Source organism: Anolis carolinensis, chromosome 1, assembly GCF_035594765.1.
Source record: "Anolis carolinensis isolate JA03-04 chromosome 1, rAnoCar3.1.pri, whole genome shotgun sequence".
Lineage (NCBI taxonomy): Eukaryota > Metazoa > Chordata > Lepidosauria > Squamata > Dactyloidae > Anolis > Anolis carolinensis.
The window spans coordinates 8,540,327-8,564,376 of NC_085841.1; the positions used below are offsets into that span (position 1 = coordinate 8,540,327).

The 24,050-nt window shown below is 39.1% G+C and overlaps 2 long non-coding RNA genes across 2 annotated transcripts; both read right to left on the bottom strand.

The window, feature by feature from the left end:
* Window positions 1-1,334: 1,334 nt before the first annotated feature.
* On the bottom strand, window positions 1,335-12,881 carry LOC134296070 (uncharacterized). Its single transcript, XR_010002640.1, has 4 exons — window positions 12,734-12,881; window positions 6,532-6,614; window positions 3,665-3,788; window positions 1,335-2,320 (listed from the first exon to the last, which is right to left on the bottom strand). It is a non-coding gene; the product is annotated as an uncharacterized LOC134296070 (long non-coding RNA).
* A 695-nt stretch (window positions 12,882-13,576) lies between these two features.
* LOC134296071 (uncharacterized) lies at window positions 13,577-19,634 on the bottom strand. The gene is made up of 4 exons (XR_010002641.1): window positions 19,470-19,634; window positions 17,640-17,727; window positions 14,051-14,180; window positions 13,577-13,901 (listed from the first exon to the last, which is right to left on the bottom strand). It is a non-coding gene; the product is annotated as an uncharacterized LOC134296071 (long non-coding RNA).
* Between the last annotated feature and the right edge of the window lie 4,416 nt (window positions 19,635-24,050).

The following is a 24,050-nucleotide window of genomic DNA, read 5'->3' on the forward strand; positions in this document are numbered from 1 at the left end:
CATTTGGCATCAGTAGGTAAAGGTAAAGGTTTTCCTCTGACATTAAGTCTAGTCATGTCTGACTCTGGGATGTGGGGCTCATCTCCATTTCTAAGCCAAAGAGCCGAGGTTGTCTGTAGACACCTCCATGGTCATGTGGCCAGCATGACTGCATGGAGCGTTGTTGGGTTATCTAAGCAATCATGCATGCATTTTCAATGTGGGATGGTTTATGTAGTTAGTTTTGTTTGTGGCTTAGTAACTTGAGGCCAAGCTGCATTCCAAAGTTTATGGCACCATTTTGGGGGTTGTGCATGTGAAGTGAAAAGGGGAGTATCCTTTCTGGGGACAAACAGGAAGTGATGTACACCTTTAGAATTTGGGGCATAAAAAGGGGAGACTCTCTTCCTGTTCTCTCTCTGCTCTTCCTGTTTTCTTGATCTAGCCATGCCATGCTGATGTTAATTCTTTGTTAAGAGATATGTAGCATCCTGAACTGTATTCTTTTGGAACTAAGATGTTTTTACCTGTATGACCATAATCATATAAGATTGTGAGTAAACATATTTTTACTATTTTACTTTTGATGTCTCTGATGCTTATTTTATGCGCATGACTCTTTAAAGGGAAAGGGAGGCTGGCTATTTTGTCTTTTTCTCACCTCTGCTCACATAAACCCCTAGTTTTCTGAGTTTTGCTACTCTGCACCAATATCTAACCATATTGGTATCATAATCCTAATAGGTTATGAATATTTTCCCAATAAGCATGGTTACCTTTTTCATTGGCAATTCTTAGTTAGAAGGATACATTTTAAAATTTTACGCAGCCCTGAGTCCCTTCGGGTGAGAAGGGCGGGATAGAAATATTGGAAATAAATAAATTGGAAATAAAATGATTGTATAGGAATGTGCTTTGGGAGAACTTTCTTCAATTCAAGACACTGGGAAGCTGTATGTATCAGAGTGTAGGTGAAAGTAGAGGTAGGTGTAATTTGGTAATAGTTTTATATTATATCTGTAACAATAAAATCATAGAATTGGAAGAGACCTCATGGACCATCCAGTTGTTTGGACACCTCCGGTAAAAACTGAGACTGGTCCCGGGATATGGGCCTATCTGGATGGGCCCTATATCCAGTATTGTCATTAGAGTTTGTGTCACCCACTGCAGTACTTCATGGTGTTGCCCTCCCCAAAATACAACAAGCGACATGTAGTAAAAGAAAGAAAGTGCTGTGATGAAAAGAACAGAAACAGTTGTTATAAGTTCAATGTACTATGCAGTCAGTAGAGTTGGGGCATGAACTCCTAGGGAATCTCCATGCAGGAGAGGAACAAGACGAGAGGCTCACCTGGTGGGACACCGTGCTAGGAATATTTTTTATTTAAAATAAGACATTTCTGGCAAAACACTGCACATTTTTATAGTCATTTCTATGTCACCCCCACAGATGGTGTCTCTCAATGCGATTCACACTCTTTCCCCAGCACTTTCTAGTGATATCAGTGATCATATCCATTGAAATGAGAGGTTGAGGTACAAAAACATTATTTAGGAGTTCTTCTCCAGAACTTATCTGACCTAGAGAAAACGAAGGACCTTCAAATATTCCACATATGTGGGGGCAGTAATTACCAATTAATTCCATGTTCTAAACCAATGAATTATGAACTAGATTTTCAAAATGTAGTCCAATATAAGTTCAGTTCTATCTTAAACTGTTTATTATGATTAGTATTTTCAGAAATCAAGCAAGCCGGTTATTTCAATATTGACAACTGCATCACTTCAATTTTCTATCATGTGTTCAGTTTAAATTATTGATGTTGATGCTGAATAAGAAGAAACATCCATCCAAAAACACTACTATGATTAATCTTTTTGAACAGTAAAGAAATAGATAGACAGGGACAGTTGGGCATCTACATTTTCAGCAGCAGGAACCAGTGGCTTCCATGTCCATGAAGTGAAAAATCCAGTCTAGGTTTTAGTCTGAATATTAAAAACTAATATCTAAGAAGTCATGCCACCTCCCTAAAATAGATTGGGCAATCTGGGTCGCTCCTTTCAAGATGGAGCCAAACTCCAAAATAGAGCCACTGTCCCTCACCCAAACATCAAAATTCACAAGGCACAACGAAATATCGGGACTTTCTTTTCTTTTCTTCTTCAGGGGCTGCAGGTTTTGAGGTGATGGAGATGGGCAATGGTGGATGCAATGGAGAAGTGATAGTAACAAATAACTGAAGATTCCCAAGAGGTATACTTGCTTCTGCTCTTTCCAGCAGATGTAAGGATCCAGGATCTGAGAAGGGAGCGTGACCCATTTCATCTCAAACTAAGACATGAAAACCAACATTAGTGAGCTCAACAAAAGTGAAGAAAAAAGGAAATGGGTGTTATGGGGCAGGGGAATAGCTGTATTTAGAATGCTACACTAATAATAATAATAATAATAATAATAATAATAATAATAATAATAATAATAATAATCAGCTGATGACCCAAAATGCAGACTGTGCAAGGAAGCTAATGAAACCATTGATCATATCCTCAGCTGCTGTAAGAAAATCGCACAGACAGACTACAAACAGAGGCACAACTATGTGGCCCAAATGATTCATTGGTACTTATGCCTCAAGTACCACCTCCCAGCAGTAAAGAACTGGTGGGATCACAAACCTGAAAAAGTATTGGGAAATGAGCATTCAAAGATACTGTGAGACTTCCAAATCCAGACTGACAAAGTTCTGGAACACAACACACCAGACATCACAGTTGTGGAAAAGAAAAAGGTTTGGATCATTGATGTTGCCATCCCAGTTGAATTTCTGTTAACTTTTGACTGGTTTCCTCATTTTGCGGTAGTCTGAGAGGATCTCAGGAGCAGAAAATGGACTCTTGGATCATTGCAGTTGCCCAAGCTTGCTTTGGATCAAGAATAGTTGACCATCAGGGATAGACAAAACCATATACTTTGAGAGCCAAAAATCTTTCCATAAATATTTTTTACCAAATATTTATTATTTGTGTAACCCACCAATTTTAAATGCAAAAAAAAAACCTATTTGCAGGGAGTATTCCAGTTTGTAGTTTTCTGCACTGCAAAAACTCCTCCACAAAGTCAAAAAAAGTACCTGTAAGTGGCATATCCTCCTTTCCCATAGTCAATATGGCATACTCCAGTGTGCTGCTCTCTCTAGGTTTTGATACAATTTATTCCACAGGTTGGCAGATATTTGGGCATAGATTAATGAGGATTAATGAGTTGGGCCATTTCATAAGCTTGTGAGCATGCCTTCCAGATAAAAACGAGGCCAAGCAACATCAAAGTGCAGCCTTCTAGAGGGAGGTTAAAAGCTTCCTTTTTCACCAAGCCCTTGAAAACTGATTGTTAACAAGCAAAAGCTTTTAAAGTAAGTATTTAATTGGTTTTCATTTGATTGTTATTTAACATGGTTTTAATTTTAATGTGTTTATCTACATACATTATATTGTAGTCTCTGTCTTTTAGCAATCTACCTTGAACTCCAGCCTGGGAGAAAAGTGGAATATAAATAAAAGTGATGGATAGATGGATCATCCCAGTCAAATCAGGATGTTGGGGGGCATGGGGCAGAATGTTTGGACTCAAAATCTGGGATAGAGAATTAAAAAATAAAACACCATGTTTCATACTTACTCTTGGCAGCAATAAGTATTAAGGAGACAGTGGCCAATCTCTCTTAAGGGGTAGCATGGTAAATGCCTGCATTTGCCCCCTACACTTATACACTTGTCATCATCATGAAAATAATGTGAATATCCTGCATGAGCAAAAAGAGGAAGGATAGTTTTACGGAATCTGGAAAAAGATATATAAGGAATTTCAAACTCCCAATCGACAACAGGCAAGCATCATTTCTCCATTCCAGATGCAACCATGCAAAACAGGAAATATCTATCTGGATTGCACATGATAAAACTGTACCTGCATGATTATTCATTAATTGTACTACACAACACTTGAGTGGAATAGTAACACCGTGCAACTGAACCTAGATACCAGGTTTGTAATCACGTGCACACCAAATTGCACATGAGCCTATGCCCCATATGTAATGCACATACACCACAATGTACACCTTCATGTACAATGGCCCCTCATGTGCAATTTAAATTCAGTAACCTTGAATTAAATGTGGATATTCCTGGGCAGTAGGGGAACTTGCACAAACATAAGGCATCAATAGGTTTCTGTCCCTCATTGGAACAAACCAGCCACTTCTGCTGCCTCTGAATCACTGACCCCTTCCTCCCCTCCTCACTGTAGAAGCCCTGGAAGAGGTTTTTTGAGATGGGACACAAAGAGCTAGATCGTGGATAAGCCACAGTTATGAACATGTAAGGCAACCAGACCCCGGTTCCAATGCCCTTGTGCCTTCCTCCTGCTCCCAGTTCAGTGCTTGTCTTTTGCATTTCCAGCTATAACAACTTGTAGTTCTCAAATTTTTTTTTCCGTGTCAGGAGCAACCGGAGTTGCTTCTAGAGTGAGAGAATTGGCCGTCTGCAAGGACGTTGCCCAAGGGACACCCAGAAGTTTTGATGTTTTACCATCCTTGTGGGAGGCTTCTCTCATGTCCCCGCATGGAGCTGGAGTTGATAGAGAGAGCTCATCTGTGCTCTCCCCGGGTGGGATTCAAACCTGGCAGCCTTCAGGTCAGCCACCCAACCTTCAAGTCACAAGCCTTTTATCCCCTAGGCTACCGGAGGCCTAGTTTCACATTTCAAAAATGTGAAACTCATTGTTTTGAATTTGAATTTGGGAAGATTGGTTTTAGAGTAAAAGATTTGGACCTCCACCACTTCAGTCTCAGAATATTGATACAATAGACTATCTTGGCTTGGGTTCATTTTTGTTAGCCTAAATAATAGCAATGTGTCAAGTTGCTAAGATAGATTGAAATTGGAGAGTTCTGTGTGTACTTGAATATTGTTCTTCACGGTTCATTATATCTAACCAGAGAACATAGACTGGACTCATTAGAATTGCCCCAGATGCCTCCCTTCAATCCAATGATTGATGTACTCATTAAAATTACAGAAAAACCAAGCCATGAGATGAAGCATCCTGAAACCTGGAAAACTATGCAGAATCAGTGAGCCTGTACAACATTTCTTATTTTACAAATAAAATAAAATGTACAAGTGTGTGTGGTGTGCTTCTTTGTTCATGACATCCTAGTTTTGTTGTTCTTTCTCTCTGGTTTGCAAGATGTTAGGAGATGTTACTCTGTCAATCATATATCAACACATATATCAATCATCATGAAGATTAGAAATGGAGTTCCCTGGTCATTGCAGGCTTAGCAAAACAGGCTAAAACACTAGCTGCAGTAAATCCTGAAGATCAGAAGGTTGGCAGTTCACGCCTGGGATGGGATGAGCACCTGCCATCAGCCCCAGCTCCCTGCCCACCTAGTAGATTGAAAACAGAAATTTGAGTAGATAAATAGGTGTCACTTTAAGCAGGGAGGTAATAAAAAGTGCCCGTAAGGACATGCGCACAATTCAATCGGGAGGGCATCTAAGGATGACAAAGCTCCTCGGTATGGAAGATGGAGTGACAGCACCCCCTTCCCCCCCATGACAGGAGTCGAGCACAGCCTCCAGATGCCGGAAATGGGAAAAGATGGGGAAAGCCTTTACCTCTGTTTATATATTGTCTGTCCTTGTTAAATGTATAACAGCACTGAATGTTTGCCGTATAAGTGTTCTGTAACCTGCCCTGAGACCCCTCGGGGAGATAGAGTGGTATATAAATAAAGTATATTATTATTATTATGGCCTAAAGTCTAGGGCACTATGGTAGAAGTTCCTCAAAGACATTCCTAGCATCTTCCATCTTGGGAAGTTTGGAAATGGGGGAAGAGGGCTCTTGGACATAATTTTCTCACCAAATCAGAAGAAATCAACCTGATAACTGGATTATGAACAATTTGCAAATCATGTCAGTACCTTCAAAATTAGAAAATGGGAAATTTGCCCCCAAAAATATTCTAATGCTTCTTTTAATTAGTTCTCCAGACTTTAACAGCTATTATCTAGATTACTTTTCTCAAAGCCTTTGAAGGCCAATAAGAGCGGGCAAAGTTGTTTAATCATAGGTTTGGATCAAGAGCAATCTAGTTCTTTGTCATGCAAGAAAACACAGTTAAAACATTCCCCAGAGATGGACAACTAAAAATCTTTGAAAAAGAAGAGACAAACACTTTATGAGGCCAACAATTGCACTATTGAGCAGCTCTTATACTCTATCAAAGTTCTTCCTAATGTTTAAGTGAAAATCTCAACTACAGTAGATCCATCAATCAAAACATACATACTCCCTCTCCTCAATGGTCTATTACTAGGGACTAAAAATAACACTCAATAAAAACAATGAGGTTCTTCATCTATTCAGTCCATCCTATTCTTGACATGTGCATCTCTTGATTTGTCAGACAATAATGTGCTGACTTTTCAAAACTTATTATTTACATTTCTTTCAACTGGGTTTGTGCAACTTACCTGGAGCAGTCATAAGTGATAAGAATAGAATCATGGAGAAAATATACAGGATCTTCATGGCAGGAAGCTGTATTCAGTTATCACTAAGAGAATAGATATGGGTCCATTGTAAACATGCTGATTTTTCAACCAGATTGTATATGCTTTAGAAATTGTAGATAGTTCTGCCAGATAATGGAAGCAATGCATATTTGTCCCAATGAGTGCTGAGACATTTTACATCAGTCACGTATACATGCTACTGGCTACAGATAAACATTGGGAGACCCTGTTTTGCATTGTCGAACTCTTGCAGGTGTCTCATGCATTTTTGCAATTCACTAAGAAGTTACAAAAAGTCTCTGCTATGTAGCTAAGTGTAGAGTAGTCGTTTGAGCATTGAACTACAACTGACTCTGTGATTCTCAGCACCATAAAATCCATTATAGGTGACCATAAGCAAAAGCAAGTTGAAGATAGACAAGTACAATACCAATAACAACATAAAGCTATGTAATGTGCATGGCTGTACAGAGCATTCTGACAAACTTTTATTTCTCCTCTTGCTAGTCTCACTTTGTATGCTATCTTTTCTGAAAGTGCTGATTGGACTCCACTTTTGTGTAGAGAGGTCTTCTCATGTTTTCTATGTTTTCACTATTTCCAGTCTTGCAGCATTTAACACGCATGCTATAACTTCCTTGTTTTTCAGACTTTTATTTATGCTTGCAAACATGGGAATCTGTCACAATGATCCTCTAAAATGGATTTTTTGAACTAAGATTTAAGTCATGGTTCTTTACTTTCCAGCTTTAATATTCAAATGGAACATTGCAAAGCACAATTTCAAAAAATCAGACTGAAATGTGAACAATTTGAGACTTGCACCTAGTAATGTACTTTTTCCCAGTATAAATCACAAATACTTCAAGACATCATTCTTTCCTGATAACGGAGCTTTGCCACTGCCATTGGAATCCTAGAATAAAAACATCTAAGAGGCTCTTGTTATTCTCCCATTAAGTGTTGAGTGCATTTCCAGTTCCAAACTAACAACAACATAACGAGGATGGTAGTTACATGAAATAAGCTTCCTAAGACTACTTACCAAGATACTGGAGAACCCTGTAGTCTAGATTTGCTTATTATGCCTCTTTCATAATAAGTTTTGCCAGTTGTGAGATCATTCAACCCTTTCAGTTTACATGATATCATTTCCACTTTTCTTTGAACTGGAATTTACCTTCTTGAGATAATTATCTTCACCCACATCCTTGATTCAAGATGTGCCCATGTTCTTTCTAATCATCTACACCACACTGAGATAAAGGAACATTTCAATTATTTTTCTGCCTACATCAGCTATGCCAAAACTAAGATGCTTTGATATTTAAATACTGTCAATCCTCACCAAGTCATGAATCCAAAACCAAAGACTCTACAGAGATTTAGACAATGTTCTATAAAAAATCTATAAACATGTTCACGTATCTTCAGTCTTCAGCACAAAGCAGCCATGTTACTCAGAGAAACTAAATAATGGTTTCTTCCAAAGAAAATGTATATTTCAAACCAAGCTGACACCACATCACCCTACTTCTATCATATCCGGGGGCCGGGCTGTGGCGCAGCTGGCTAGTAACCAACTGCTATAAATCACTACTGACCGAGAGGTCATGAGTTCGAAGCCCGGGTCGGGTTAAGCCTCCGACCATTAAAAAAATAGCCCCGGCTTGCTGTTGACCTATGCAGCCCCGAAAGACAGTTGCATCTGTCAAGTAGGGAAAATTTAGGTACGCTTTATGCGGGAGGCCAATTTAACTAATCTAAAACACCATAAAACTGCCAGCAAAACACGAGGAAAACAATGAGGAAGAACAGCCACCAATGGATGGTGAAGCAACAGCTCCCCCTGTGGCCGGAATCATGAAATTGGAAAGATGTTAAAATGCCTCTGTGTCTGACTAAAAAACTGAATGTTGTTTGTCTGTTGGCATTGAATGTTTGCCATATATGTGTTCATTGTAATCCGCCCTGAGTCCCCTTCGGGGTGAAAAGGGCGGAATATAAATACTGTAAATAAATAAAAAAATAATATCCAATGTGGCAAAATAATGTGTTTTTTATTTATTTTTCTTATTCACTGTGGAAGTTGGGGTACTAATCCACTTAAGTCAAGATCATGCAACATACCAGGGAATATAAAGCTTTCCAAGTATGCCTCCAATACCCTCCAACCTCTATAAGTGTGTCATCTACTTTTTTTGCTTCTGGAACACCCTCTCCTGTTACCATTTAATTACTGATAGTGGACAGGAAAAGCCATACAGATCCAGCTTCATTTCTGTAGAAGGATGAATGAGAATAATCTGAAATATTGTGTCTCTCTGTGTGAGCCAGACTGTATTTTAAGAACTTTGTGTCAAGGCTTCAAGACGAAGCTTCAAGGCAAAGCTTCAAGAGGTCCACTGCCATTACAGTCACACTTTGGGAAACATATAATCCAGTTTCTCAAAGCAGATAATCCACCCCGATCTGCTTTGAACTGATTATATGAGTCTACACTGCCATATAATCCAGTTCAAAGCAGATAATATGGATTTTATATGGCAATGCAGAAGGGGCCTTAGTGGCTGCTTCCAGATTGTGGAATTTATTCTGGTAGCCCTCTCTCTTCTATAATAATAATAATAATAATAATAATAATAATAATAATAATAATAATAATAATAATAATAATTTTATACCCCGCCCCATCTCCCCGAAGGGACTCGGGGCGGCTTACATCGGGCCAAGCCCGGACATCAACAATTCTTTCCTTCTGCCAGATGGCAAATACCTTTTTTTTATTTACAAATGTACACTTTCTTTCCTTTGTTTCATTTTATATGACCTCAGTGATTAATCAGTTGCCTTTGAGCACTCCCTACCCTTCCACCCTCTATTTTGTTGACTTTGTTGCTTCTTTCTTTGTATCTTTGTCACAACTTGAGGATGGTTGACATGGGTCCTGTATCCAGTATGTTTTGGGGGGGGGGGGGTCTCCCATGTGGCTGCTCAAAGGCACGTGGTGCCAATGTCCCGGGGCGGAAATAATAGGAACCTGCACTGCTCCCCCATCTTTTTTAGTGCATTGATCCCAGATCCATGTATGGCTTCCAACCCTGTTTTCAATTGTAAATAATAAACTAATTGTGGCCTTTAGTTATCACAACATCATGTGTGAGACTGTTTTTATTGGTGGGAGGGGAGTCTTTTGAATATCGTTTGGGAATTAATACTGTATATACTCAAGTATAAATCTAGTTTTTCAGCCCTTTTTTTAAGATTGAAAAAGCCCCTCTCGGCTTATACTCGGGTGAGGGTCCTGGTTGGCTTATATTTGGGTCAGCTTATACTCAAGAATATATGGTACATTTATTATTTTTCTCTATTATTATTGGTATTATTACATTTATTATTTTTCTCTATTATTGTTGCTACTATTACATGTATTTTACTCTATTTTTATTATTATTAATACATTTATTATTTCACTCTGATCTTATTATTATTATTATTACATTTATTATACATTATTATAATGTACATTATTACATTATTACATTTTTTAAAAAAATTGTTACATTGTATAATAATAATTTTAGGAAGGGAATCGTTCTTTTTTGGGTCTGGTTGGGTGATTTATGTCCCAATCTTTTCTGAGTTAGACCAGCCATATTGGTTTTAAAGGGATATAAAGGTCTCCCAGTTTACCCAAATCCCTCCCAGTTTGCAAAACTATGACCTGTTTAAATTGTTTTTAAATTGTGTTGTCTGATGTCTAAATTGTTATTTTATGATTTTATGTGATTATATTGGGCTTGTTCCCCATGTGAGCCGCCCCGAGTCCCCTGCTGGGGAGATGGAGGCGGCATACAATAATAATAATAATAATAATAATAATAATAATAATAATTATTATTATTATTATTATTATTATTATTATTATTATTATTATTATTTTACTCTATTTATTATTTCATGCATTATTTTCCTGTATTTATTATTATTGTTATTATTATTACATGTATTATTTTACTCTATTATTATTAAAAGGATACATAAGCACATTTACATTGAAGAAGACGAGAATAACGATTGAATCAGAGTTGCACAGACTTATCTTAAATTTGAGCTCTATGTAAATTTTCAAAAACATTTAACCTACTGATGCCTTAATTAATGTAATTTTCTTGGTATCTGTTTTTATTTCTGAAATTTACCACCCTCGGCTTATACTGGAGTCAATGTTTTCCCAGTTTTTTTTTGTGGTAAAATTAGGTGCCTCGGCTTGTATTTGGGTCGGCTTATACTCAAGTATATATGGTAATTGTTTTCTGGTAGGAACAATTTGGTGATATAAGAGCACTATTTGGCAGAGTAAGCTAAAGACCTTGTAAAAGTACAAGTCTCATAATTCCAAAACATTAAACCTCAGCAGTTAAAGTGGTGTCACATTGTGTTAATTCTACAGTGTTGGGGCACCAAATAATCTGGTGTTTAGATAGCCTCACATTGGTCCCATTCATCAGCTCTCTGGCTAAGAATTGTAAATGTTCCTCAATAAACCCCAAATCCCAGAATTACATAGGATGGAACCATGGCAGCATAAAATGGACCAATAGTTCCATAATGTGAATGACGTCATATGGGCAAAATCAAGTGAGGTGCCTTTTTTTTAACATTTGTTTTAATCCGTTTTGGTTTATATTTGTTTTATCTTGTCTTTGTGGCAAATACTGTTTATATATTCTTGCTTGATTGACTGATTTCTGGGAAGGATGGAAAAGCCCATTAAGCAAAAACAAAAGAGTATTCATTTGCCTTCTGATGAAATATATTGAATCTTATGCCAAATTAAATTTGTTATTATTTAAAATTTTAGAAGACTCCTTTGTTGAATGTTTAAGTGTTTTGTTGTGTCCTGAGGACCTTGGTATTTGACAGCATGTTAATGAAATAAAATAATATTCTGGGTATGTCAAATTTAGATTAAAATTTTGCTATGGTGTATTCTTTTTTGGCAACCAAGCTCATCAGTAGGATTCCAGTTAGATATATTTAAAAATTAAAATAAACCAAATAAAGCTAGATATGTATTAGCAATCTGCTATATATATAAACATCTAGAAGTGTCACACTTGTGGAACTGGATCTGGCGGCAGGTTTGCAATATTTAGGTTTTATAGCAACATATCTTCAAATGGCCTTAGTCTGGCATGAACAGTCCCATGTAATCTCAATTTTCATACTTTTCCAGGTATTTCCAGAAATATCCTGGTTTCTTTATCTTCCTCTGATGCTGAAATTTAGTTAATGGCTTTAGGAGTGGTGTGGATCCATCGCCTGTTATACCTTGCTACAGATGGTTATAAACAAAGGTAAATAATATGAGTTATATATTAAATGGAACTTGTATGTGCTGATAGGAATATGGCAGATCCAGTCTAGTGCAACTATAATTTCATGTTGATGCGTTTGAAACTATTCCAATGCCTCGCTGAGAGATGAACTCAACCAGATAAACAGAATTAACAGGAAAAACATGATTTAAAAACAAGAGGATCGTATTATTTACCTTTGTTTATAACCATCTGTAACTCATGAATGAAGTAAGAAGGGAAAACTCAGGGTGCATAGCTCTGGGGTTTAGGGCAAAATTCTTCAGGTGAAAGGATTTCAGATGAATGTATCATTCAGGTGTATTTTTCTTACACCACCCCAAGAGCTTTTGGGCTTTGTAGATAATGGGAATAATACTGTTTGGAATGTCCGGGCTCTGGGCAGATGTAATAAATGAACTCTTTTGAAGAACAGGAACAAAAGGCTTTCATAACTGTGGAATTTATTGAATTAATAAAAAAATATATTTAATAAGAACCATATGATTCATTCATCTTTTTCAAAGGGAGATTGATTTTTAGAAAACACCTCTATGTTGCCACTCCTGTCCCTCATTTTCTTCAATTGCTTCAAACTGAATGCCAAGTATAAATCTACACAGTAGAATTAATCCAGTTTTATACCACTTTAACTGTTATGGCTCAGTGCTATGGAATCATAGGGGTTGTATCACTATTTGGCAAAGAAAGTTAACCCCAATTCCCATGATTCCATGACATTGAGTCTGGCAGTTAAAATTGTGTCAAGTGCAATAGTAATTTTTACTTGATGGACTTACCAGGGAGGAGAGTGGAGGTAGGGGTCGAATCTTTCCCGTTTTAAGAGGCCTAGGCAAAAGCAAATGATTGCAGCTTCTAATAAGTTATTTATTCATTGAATTTATACCCTGCCTTTCTACCAGAATGGGATTAAAGATGGCTCATGTATTCTTACTAATACATTGTGCTATACTGATTATATTGTGATGCTTCTTGGCCACATGTCCCAGTCTTCATCTGCTCCACGTTGGCTACTTCTCCCTTCCTAAGCTGCAGGGATGGACAAGGTGCCATCTGTGGATCAATGTGGCTTAACAATACTGGTTTTTTTTTTAACATTTGGGGTAAAATCTGTGGTCTCAAAATGCCTCCTAGAGGACATGGAGGGCATTTTTGCCACTTGCCTTCTCCCTGGCCTTTTTATGTCAAGTAGATGTCTTTTTCTTTAAAAAAAGGAAGTAAATTGGATATAACGTAGCAATATGTCCCCATCCACCCAGAGAGCTCTGGAAAGTGTAGCCCGCACAGTCTTCTGGGGGGCTAATGTGGCCCCTAGACTTCTGCTATGGCCATTTTCAGCCTTTTCCCTTCTTCTGCAATCACCTATATTCCCAACGTAGTAAACCCACAGATTTCCAGCCAGTTAGATCCTAGATCAGGGTGGACAAAGTACAGCCCTAGGGCTCTGTGCGTGTATTTGTGGCTCCCAACACCTCCAAAATTTCCAGACTAAGCTTTTTCTGTCCTGAAAAAAGAGGAAAAATGCTTCTCTTGGAGATAGTTAAGCGCAACTATTCCCTTCTTAATAGGTTGTGAGAGCTCTTGGTTCTGTTTAACATTTTAAAAATTCTGGGAATCATCAATGTATTTCCAATCACTTTATTTTAAATTTGTATGGTTTAAAGTAGGAATAATCACAGCATTAAACATAAAACTTTGACCTATCTTCTGTGTTCACAGGTAGACTCACTGCCCTTGCATTGGATATATTATGTGAACATGAACACCTCTGTGGAGAACTACATCCAAGCAGTAAGTAGGAAACAATGAGTGAATCGTAATATCTGAATGGTATTAACTAGAAGGTAGAAGCAGTTGAAACAATGTGGATAGCTATGCAATGGTTGAATGAAAAATGGGCTGGGTCTCATCAGTTCCTATTGCTTCTTTTAGACATACCACTTAGTTCTGAAATACAAACAGAGACATGGATGAACTTTATATGCATAGGCTGTTCAGGCAGAATTTCCCTTAAAATCTTAAAGGCACCAGATCTCATTGTTAATTAACAGATTGGGATAGGAAATAAATATGTAGTTTCTTTATACTATACTTACGCTCTGCAACATGACATTTTTTTGTCACACTTGCCAATCTTTTTTGCCAAATTGCACTTCTTTTTTTCACATGTACCACCTGCCTCTAAACAGTGAGCAGTATCCTTTATTTTTGGCTTTTGTGTGCACCCTGCAGAAGTAAAGAAGAAATAGTCAATTTCTTCCCTCAATAAAATGAAGATATATTATGTCAGGTAGCGATGAATACCATGGTCCACCATAAAGAGCAATAAATTTATCCAAGAATGACTCAATCTTGAACTCTCAGTTGAAGGCATAATGACAAAAATTAGATAGTTATATTTTGGACGTGTCATGAAAGACACTTGCATTTCCAAAAGTTTTACTCCCCTTCATCTTCAAACCATGTCTACAGCTGTGATGGGTGGCAGACAAACTCATACACCTCTGGCCCTCCACTTGTGTACTTGTGGAGCACCAGAAATTAGGGGTTTCCAACATTATTTGTTCTTCTGAATATTATATTCAGAACCAAGACCAAAATTCTTGGGCTCTCTTTAGTCTCACCCAAGGGGCACAGGGTCTCTGCACACTCCTCCAAGTGCACTCCTCAGACTGCCAGGTGGGATGTTTTTCTAAGTTGCACACCTCTTTGTGACCCTCCATTTGTTGGCAGTGCAACAGAGTAGCAGGAGTTGAGCTCGCCCAGGAAAGGTGGCCAGTTCATGCTTCCCCGCCACACACACACACAATTAGCTATTTCACAGTCTAGTGGGGAGGAGAGCAGGCCAACACCTCCATCCTTTAGCCAGGATATTATTCAGTCTTTCAGACAGGGACATGTTGATGTATTTTGTTGTTAGTGTGAAATGTTAGATCAATTGTTTGCTGTTTGGATTGTGCATCTGTGTTCCGGCAAGCTTTTCAGCAGCAGAGGAGTTAACTGCATGCCAGCCCTGATTGACTGCCTGCAGGGCCAATAGGTCAAGTCTTCCGGGTTTCAACGGCATGGATGAAACAATAAATCACCAATAAATCAGGGTGTTCCAGGTGCAATTAACCCCTGACAGGACATCCTTGCTTACCTCGGCTTGCCTACTTTCTTCATTTAAGTACAGTAGAGTCTCACTTATCCAACATTCGCTTATCCAACGTTCTGGATTATCCAACGCATTTTTGTAGTCAATGTTTTCAATATATCGTGATATTTTGGTGCTAAATTCATAAATAAAGTAATTATTATGTAGCATTACTGCATATTGAACTACTTTTTCTGTCAAATTTGTTGTATAACATGATGTTTTGGTGGTTAATTTGTAAAATCATAACCTAATTTGATGTTTAATAGGCTTCTCCTTAATCTCTCCTTATTATCCAACATATTCGCTTATCCAACGTTCTGCCGGCCCGTTTATGTTGGATAAGTGAGACTCTACTGTATATTAAATGTCATAAGCAGAATGAGGGTATAACAAAACATTGTCACCAAAAAGAGTTTGGGTAAGGTATCACAGGGGCCTAGAGCCAGACAGTAGACAGTGGTCATTGAGCAGCTACATAGGCCAACCACTCAGAGGAAGGAAGGGAAAAAAGCAGTAAGTCATGTCACAAGAAGAATCCTAGGTTGTTAGCAGGAATATCTAAGAACATTGAAATGCTGGTTGAAAGGATGGGGAAGCTGGAATCAAAAGCGAACACAGGGTCTGCAGGAGCAGAGCAGGCTACAGAAGCACCATCACCTAATGGCTGTTGGGAGCAGCACAGGGTACCAGAAGAGGGAAAGGAAGGATCGTTAAAGCAGTTCTGAGAACAATTTTGAGAGAAGTAAGAAAGAGTTTCTGTCCAAAGCAGAGTATCGAGGTGTGAGCAAGAGGAAGCAGAAAAAGAGAAAGAAAACATAGCCAAGAAGGGGTGCAGTAGACAGGAGAGAGACAACGAGGACTCCTCAAGTGAGTCCTTGAGAATGATGAAGGGAAGCTGGACCATTATTGGAAATTGGCAACATATGTTTCCGGCTTCCCCTTGAGGACTTTAAAGTGTAAAGCAACTTCTGTGGACGCGACTGTGTCTTACAAGGGTAAGTCCAACATCCCTTTCCTTACTAGGCAGGGTGCTCCCTTACGCTCACCATCTTAGCCCCTCTTCCCACATGGCATCAGATCTCCATGCACTCCTACGGACTCACCTCTCAGCCTCTTGGCAGGAAGATCTAAGGGAAGACCTGAGCTGTGTACATGAGGAGGCACGCTGCTTCTCCCGCTTAGTTGCCTTCGAGTTCTCCCCTCCCTCCCACCTTTTTGTACCTCTTTTATATATCTTGTATTTCCCTGTTGTATACTGCTTTGCCACAACTATGGTGCAGTTGGCATAGGCCCTGGATAGGGTGTTGGAGCCTTATACAGGTCATTCTTTGGTTATCAGGGCAAGGTTGTGCAGGAAACCCAGTGTGGCACCAGACTGGTGACTGTGCCATGTCCCCTCTTGCCAGGTTACATATTTGGCAACTTCTACTGTAGGGTTTCCCAGGACAAGGCTCTTCCTTCCTTTATCATCAGATCATGAGGTAAGCTGTTCAAGCCATTGGATTTAGGACCCATGTATGGCTGCCCACACTAGTTCAGATGTAACCAATAAACATGTTGTGGCATTTGTTATGAAAACTTAGTGTGCTGTGTGTCATCATTAGGACCAGGGGTTGTTGCCTTTGTGTATGCAACTGAATCATGGAAGCCAAGACCATATTTTTAATATTTATTTGGATGAAGTGGAGCTACTGCTCTTCAAATAGGAAGATAATGTTCTTGGACCTTCTGATAAGTCAAAATATTTCCTCCTTTTCCTTCAAACTTCATTGCAGCAAAGTCATGGAAACCTACTGAACTGGTTGAGTAAGTGCTAAATTACTTGTTCCTGTATGTGTCTCCACATTAACTCCACATGATGATGATCTTTGAGAAGTTCCAACTGGATGAACTGAAGTTACTGCTCTTCAAATAAGAGCAGTAGTTTCCACAACCTTCCTTGCATAAATGCATTTTGGTAAGATGCATTCAAATGAAGTTTGCCATTGTCTTCCTTTTAGGCCAAGAGAGTGTGATTTCCTTCAGATGACCCATTGGATTTCATGGATTCTTACCATGAATCCATAAAAACCTAGTCGAATGCTCCAACCCCCTATACCACACTGTGTCTCAGGATACGTCTACATTGTAAAATTATGGCAGTTTAATACAATTTTGACTATCATGGCTCAATGCTCTAAAATCATGGGAGATGTCAGCCATTTATTCAAAGCTGGCTGAAGCTAAAGGTGTTTCCCCTTACCGTAGACCTCTTGGAGTTCTTTCACTTATATGGTCACCATAATTAGAAAACAAATTGACATCAAATAACAACTTCAAGAATTACCCTTTTTACTCTGTACCAGGAAAAAACAGCAAAAATGTGGATATTGGTGAAGTCAACCTTGTTAGGCATCTTTGAGAACCCAAATGCAATGTCCAACTGAGATGAAGTTTCTTACTGCCCTTCTCAATCCAATAAACAAGCATAACTGTCTAGGATATATGTTCATAACATCACAGGTCTCCCATGTAACGCCACCTCCCCAAATATAAACTTAGCCTACCTGGACCAATGACGAGGGCTATGCAGAGAATCAAGACAGACGTGTAATATATCTTCATGGTAGCCAGGTACTGGTAACCTCAATTTCACTAACAGACAGAGAAAATATGGTATAACATGAAGGTGGTTATGCAAATTGGTAAGCAGCAAACTTAAAAGTGTGTTGAATGGACCACAGCTGCTGTACCTTAAAATTGATATTGTTGTCCTTCAACTGAAATTAAAGTGAGTATGTCATGAAGAGTCAGAAGCGACTGAACGAATAAACAACAATGCCACACTGTGGAATAACCCACTGGAAGGAATTTGACAGCTAAATCAGCTGTCAGAATGTAAGATGCAACTGATGACCCATCTCTTAACCAGCAGGCCACCCAGGCAAATTTAATTTATGAACTGTATTTCTTCAATGGATTTTAACTTGTATGTATTTTAACTCTGTATATTGTGTTTATTTATTTTATTTATTTACAGCATTTATATTCCGCCCTTCCTACCCCGAAGGGGACTCAGGGCGGATCACCATTACACATATAGGCAAACATTCAATGCCTTTCAACATAGAACAAAGACAAACAAACATAGGCTCCGAGCGGGGCTCGAACTCATGACCTCCTGCTCAGAGTGATTCATTGCAGTTAATTGCACTGGCTTGCTCTCCCGCCTGCGCCACAGCCCGGAGTGTTGCATGTGTTTTAATAGTTTTATCTCTTGTTTTAACAATGTTGCGCCCTGCCGCCATCTTCCTCTTCTTCTTCTTCTTTGAATCATAGAATAATAGCATTGGAAGAGAAGTCATGGGCCATCCAGTCCAACCCCCTGCCAAGAAGCAGGTAAATCACATTCAAAGCACCCTCGACAGATGACTATCCAGCATCTGCTAAAAAAACCTCCAAAGTTTGTTGTTGTTGTTGTTGATGATGATGATGATGATGATGATGATGATGATGGGGTTCATTATTTTGTGAGGCATTTGAATTATGTGGGAGAGAATTCTGTATATATTAATCACATTACAAATGAGCCCTTTTCTTGAAGACCACTCTTTATATGTTAAGATTTTACTAGATGGTGCCCCAGGATTGTTTTGCCATTTAATTACTTGCTTATCCCACTTTCTGATCTCTTCATTGAATGTTTCCCTTTGCTATCTAAAACTTATGGAGCCGCTAATCTGTCAAAGGGAGGGTACTTATCTTGAATTTATTAACACAACAGTAGGAACCTGGAGGGCATTTTGCCGTGGTCAGTATCATGACTTCCTAGTTGATGGGACCTCTTTGTTCATCTTAGACTTAGACTTCCTTCTCAACTCTGCATATTGTGTGTGTGTGTGAGGGGGTGTTAGATTGGCTTTCTGTGGTACTGCTACTGAGGGGGCAGTCCAGACAACACCTACAGCTAAAAAGAACCAAGTCTTTCCAGCTGGCAAATTAATTTGGGACAAAAAAGGGTTTTCCTGCTTTGTCCCGAAGGAATACATTTTTTGGACACCCCGGGGAAAAATACGGGAGTGCACGCATTTTAGGCATTGTCTGGATACGCCCCAGAGGCAAAGAGAAAAGAAAAGCAGTGGAGCCAATAGCGGAGGCACTTCTTTCTCTCAGAAAAGGACTGCAACTTGCCCCCACACTGAGGGGAGAATGGGAAATAGAGACAAGTCCACTTTACTGCTTGCGGTGAGGGAACGACACCCTCTCATAATCCTGGAGTGAGGCACTAAAAACCTATCTGCAGCCAGAAGAGCTCTAGCTTCTTACTACAGCCATGTTGTGCAGGACAAAACTAAAACTTTCTATCTAAATAAAAAAGAAACAGTAAATATACTCACAATCTATAAAGATCCTTCTCTTCTTTACAAGGAGATCCATATATGTATGTATGTGTATGTGTGTGTATATATATGTGAGATAATATCATGTCCCCAATATGCCACCGTGTCTCCCTGCCATTGGTTGTGTTACCAATGCTACTTTAAAATTATGTCCTGGGAAGTGCCTGTTTACAACTGGTAAACTTTTATATAAATTATTATCATGAATATTACATATTACCTTTTTCTAAATCCAAGATAAAGATCTTAATTATCATTTTCTAGAGTCCCCACATTATGACCTTTTTGGATGTTCATTAGCTACACACTTCAATATCCCATGCACTCTTCTAGACTTTAGTTACAATGTTGGCTTGTGGCAAGTGGCCTTTCATCCCTTTTACAGTCGAGTCTCACTTATCCAACATAAACAGGCTGGCAGAATGTTGGATAAGTGAATATGTTGGATAAAAAGGAGGGATTAAGGAAAGGCCTATTAAACATCAAATTAGGTTATGAATTTACAAATTAAGCACCAAAACATCATGTTATACAAAAAAAATGACAGAAAAGGTAGTTCAATATGCAGTAATGCTATGTAGTTATTACTGTATTTACGAATTTACCACCAAAATATCACGATGTTTTGAAATCATTGACTACAAAAATGCGTTGGATAATCCAGAATGTTGGATAAGTGAGACTCTACTGTAATTATTTTCTGAGCATAGTCCATTTATTCAGAAAAAAACTTCTAGCATGAGCTACAAATGCAACTGAGATGAGCTTCAAAAGACATTTCACAAATGTCTCAAAACTGAAGAGGATGTCATGGAATTCAGCTTGTGGTTCATTTCACAGATTGAATCCACCAAACAGACATAAAACTAATTTTCTATATACAGTAGAGTCTCACTTATCCAAAATAAATGGGCCAGAAGAACCTTGGATAAGCGAAAATCTTGGATAATAAGGAGGGATTAAGAAAAAAAGCCTATTAAATATAAAATGGCATTATGATTTTACAAATTAAGCACCAAATCATCATGTTTTACAAGAAATTGACAGAAAAAGCAGTTCAATACACAGTAATGTTATGTAGTAATTACTGTATTTACGAATTTAGCACCAAAACATTGCAACATTTACTACAAAAACAATGACTACTAAAAGGCAGACTGCCTTGGATAATAAAGAACCTTGGATAAGTGAAGCTTGGATAAGTGAAACTCTACTGTACTGATGTTTGCTGCTTTGGGAAAGGAAAAGCTCTTTTCGCCCTAGGCATCAGAAGGATCCTTCACTCATAGACATTGTACCATTGGAGAAACTGAACTAGACACCTTCTATTTCCATGCTTTATGCCCACTAAGATCAACTCAAAAAAAAAGACATGCAGCCTAGTGACAAGCTAAGAGGAAATAGTAAGTAAGTAAGTAAGTAAGTAAGTAAGTAACTTTATTTTTCTACCCCACCACCATCTCCCCTCAGGGACTTGGGGCGGCTAACATGGGACAACGGCCCGAACACAGTAAACAAGTAAAACAATTAAAACATATTACAATGAATAAAACACAGTAAAATCACATTATGCAAACAATACATCACATTAAGCATAAAAGCCCATTAAAACATAAAGTAGGTAAAAGTAAAATAAAATACAATGAATCACCAGGATGTTGGAGGGGGATAGTATGGAGTGGCCAAATTGAACTAAAGTGCCATAGTAAAGTTATAAAGTGCTTTATAACATGTTTATAGAACAAAAATATTACTTAGGTTTATAACAAACACAGAACACATCCATGTCACCAGATCTGGGAGCTGAGCAATATTAGAACTGGTTAAAAATGGATGGAAGTCCACCAGGAAATACCCAAGAATCTCCAGGTAGTGCTAGAAAATAATCCTGCTTGAACTCCTAGAAAGTCGTGGTGACAGATTTAGGAATACTGGGCTACAGTTCAAAATGTCCTGGTTTCTTTCTCTTCCTGCACCTTCCTGCTTCTGTCCTCAGCTTACTTCCATTGCCTCAAACTAAATGCTAAGAGTGCATTTACACTGTAGAATTAATCCAGTCTGACATCACTTGAGCTGCCATCAAAAGAGCCGCCTCATTCTTGGCATAGAAAGCTAAAGATTGTCTAGCAAATCCCATAATTCTGTCATATTGAGCCTTGGAACTTAAATTCTGAAGCGCAGATGTACCTCAATTCCAAAAGTAGTTTTTACTTGTTGAACTTCTCAGGAAAGAGAATGGAGGAAGGGACTGAATGTTTCCCATCCTAAAAAGCTTAAGCAAAACCAAGTGGCTGCAGCTTCTCCTACCTTATTTTATACCCCACTTTTTTCCATAATGGGAACCACCCACCTCATCACATAGAGAGGGGAAAGCATAAGTCCCTTTATAAGTAAAGAATCGCCCTGCCTATATCATCAGTAGCCCCATTTCACTTTTTGCCTCCCCATCAGACTCACATGTGGAAACCTAAGAACTGACAACGCATTCATCTTACAGTCATCACAAGATCAGTATAACTTTTTTTTGTTTTTAATCAAGAGAAACAACAATATCCAAAAATTAAGAGATTCCTTGCCCTGCCCAAAGCCCCTTACATTAAAGGACACTGACACCAGTTTACAATCATTTCTTTCCATGAGATCCTATGGTTCTGCATCAAAGCCCATAGGATACAAGAGACTATGGATGGCTGGGCAATGAAAGAGGACAGGAAACTTTTGATGGTTCCCATCACACCTATTTGTTAAAGCGCTGAGCTGCTGAACTTGCAGACCGAACGGTCGCAGGTTCGAATCCGGCGAACAGAGTGAGCGCCTGCTGTTAGCTCCATCTTCTGCCAACCTAGCAGTTCAAAAACATGCAAATGTGAGTAGATCAATAGGTATCACTCCATGCAGTCATGCCGGCCAAATGACCTTGGAGGTGTCTACGGACAACAGCGGCTCTTCGGCTTAGAAATGGAGATGAGCACCAACACCCAGAGTCGGACACTACTGGACTTAACATCAGGTGAAACCTTCACTTTTACCTTAACATGTGTCACGACCCAGGCTGCAGAGCACCAATAACCAAACACAGAGGCCAGAATCTATCTAATATCTTTATTAAGGAAATGTATAAAGTTAATAAAAGCAAGCGTTCAGAAGTAGACCTTTCAGGAAAGGTCAAAATTAGTCCAAAGAAACAATGTCCAATATGAAATATTAAGGTCCAAGGTTGTAATCCAATAACCGAAACACCCACTTTGCCAGGCAAAGTGAGGGGAGATGACAAGGTTCTTAGTCCAAGGAACTTGATGTAAGGCTAGGAAGTAAACTTGATTCTTGGAACACAAGGCTTGATACAAGGCAACAAGGTACGAGGAACAGGGACAAGATCCGTGGTAAATACTTGGCAAGGTCCTGGAAAGCAAAGCAAGGTCCGTGAAGCAAAACAAGGCTGGGAACGTGAACGAAGGCTTGGAAACGGGAACGAAGGCTTGGAAACAGGAACGAAGGCTTGGAAACGGGAGTAGCGCTGTCCACACACAACCTACTCCAGTTGCTGACGAATTGACTCCGCAAAATTCCTTCAGGGCAAAGAACCTAAATAGGGTCTTGTTTTCCCACCAAAGAACACTTCTCTGGGGAACCAGAACCGAAAGTCAATCTCTGTGTCCAGATGCATGACTCCCTAAAGGTTCTCATGAAAACAGTCTTAATCAGCTGAATGCCTGGCTGCGATTCTCAGGCTTCTGCGATTAGCCTGTTGAACTCCTTTTTGTTGTTGATAATAACTACGGCGAGAAAATGGGGGAGATTTTGACTCAGGGCTTGTTTGGCAGATTTCTGGAAGACAATCCTCCTGCAGGTGCAAGGGCCCCAGTTCTGGCTGGGAAAGTTCCAATTCTGGCTGAAATGGTGGAAAACCCAAGTTTTCCTCTTCATCTGCCACAACAGCGCTAGGAACGGGACTACATGGCCCATGAGTCATCACAACATGGCAGTAAAGTGTCGTAAGAGGTAGGTGCTTTGAACATGATGGCTAGCCCATGTTCAGAGTTCCCTCCTTGCAGGACATTTCTGCCTCTTTTCAACCCTGGAACATATGACTAGCTCCGTGCCTTTCCATGCTTGAAAAGAGGCTGAAGTGTTTTACGAGGGAGAAATTTCTCCGTGTGATGAGATCAGATTGCTGGAGTTTCCTCATTTCAGGACACTTCTGCCTCTTTTCAACCATGGAGAGCTGTGTATGTTGTGATGTTTCTAGGCCACATGTGTCCCAGTTGACAATTGACAATTGGAGCAGATGTGGCTTGCTGACCTTTGGGGTAAAATATGGGGTCTTAAAATGTCCTAGAGGGCACAGAAGCATTTTTGCAACCTTCCTACTCTCTAGCTTTTTGCAAAAAATATGAAGTGAATAGGATATGACATGGCAATATGTTCTCATCTATCCAAAGAGTCTTTGTGGGGTGGCTTTGGACAGTGTAGTCTCTGCTTTCTTCTGGAGGGCTAATGTGGCCCCTAGATATCTGCTACGGCCAATTCTAGTCTTTTGCCTTCTATGGCCACTACCTATTATGCCATCATAGTGAG